Source organism: Monopterus albus, unplaced genomic scaffold (assembly GCF_001952655.1).
Source record: "Monopterus albus unplaced genomic scaffold, M_albus_1.0 scaffold400.1, whole genome shotgun sequence".
Classification (NCBI taxonomy): Eukaryota; Metazoa; Chordata; class Actinopteri; order Synbranchiformes; family Synbranchidae; genus Monopterus; species Monopterus albus.
The window spans coordinates 452,026-453,302 of NW_018128280.1; positions in this window are offsets into that span (position 1 = coordinate 452,026).

A 1,277-nucleotide genomic window follows, 5' to 3' on the forward strand; every position below is an offset into this window, starting at 1 on the left:
TCTTCCTGGAACACGCCCATAAATCCAGTTCCAAAGGCAGGAAAACCTGATTACAGGATGGTTCATGATCTCAGAGCTATAAATAAACTTATGGTTCCAACGAATTATGCCACGCCAAATCCATACACCATGTTGAATGCAATAAGCTCTGAACACAAGTTTTTCACTTGCATTGATCTTGCAAATGCTTTCTTCTCTGTGCCCCTGCACAGAGACTCACAGGACATGTTTGCTTTCACATATAAAGGACAACAGTTTACCTACAGACAGTTACCTATGGGTTTTATTGACAGTCCATCCATCTTTAATCATATTCTGCGGCAAAACTTGAAAAGTCTGTCTCCTTCAGTATGTTGATGACCTGTTGTTAGCTGCTCCTGACTCAGAGAGCATAATGATTGCTACAGACACATTGTTGACACATTTGGCACAGGGAGGCTTCAAGGTCTCCAAGGACAAGCTGCAGATAGGATAGCTGAGACACAGAAGACAGACATCCTCTGTCATTCTAAGCCGACCACAGTCAGAGCAATGATGAAATTTTTGGGACTGATTAATTTCAGTAAGAATTTTGTACCTGAATTGGCCAACTTGGTGGCACCTCTTAGTGCCACGCTGACAGAAGCAGGTTACAAACACTATGGTTCTGCTCTGGTGTGGAATACACAAGCAGAAAAGGCTTTTGTGGACATCAAACAAGACTTATCACACGCATGTAGTTGACATGCACCTGACTATCCGCCACCATTCCACCTATATGTTGATGAAAAGGACGGCATTGTAAATGCAGTCCTGTTTCAAAGAGGAGATGACAGCGGTGGAAGTTACAATCGAAAGGTGTTGATGTACTACAATGCTAAGTTAGGTAACGTTGAAAGGGGGCATCCGACTTGTGTGAGGCATGTTGCGGCAATTGGCCGAGCAATATTGAAAACTGCACACATTATAATGGGCTTTCAAACGGTCGTACACACAACGCATGCAGTAAAAGCATTTTTAGACTCTAAAGCATTCACACTGTCGGCATAGAGGACCCAAAACTCACAACAGTTATTTAACCAAACTCACATCCACTTCACAAGTGAAGGAACAAGCAGGCTACACAGATGGTCACAGACCAGGACCATGACTGTGTGAGCAAAACAGATGTTGAAATGAGATTACATGAAAACCTGCATAAGGAACAGCTACCTGATGCAGAGGTAAACATATATTGTGATGGACACAGCCATCAGACTGAAACAGGTAGTTTGATAGCTTCATATGCTGTGGTGGAA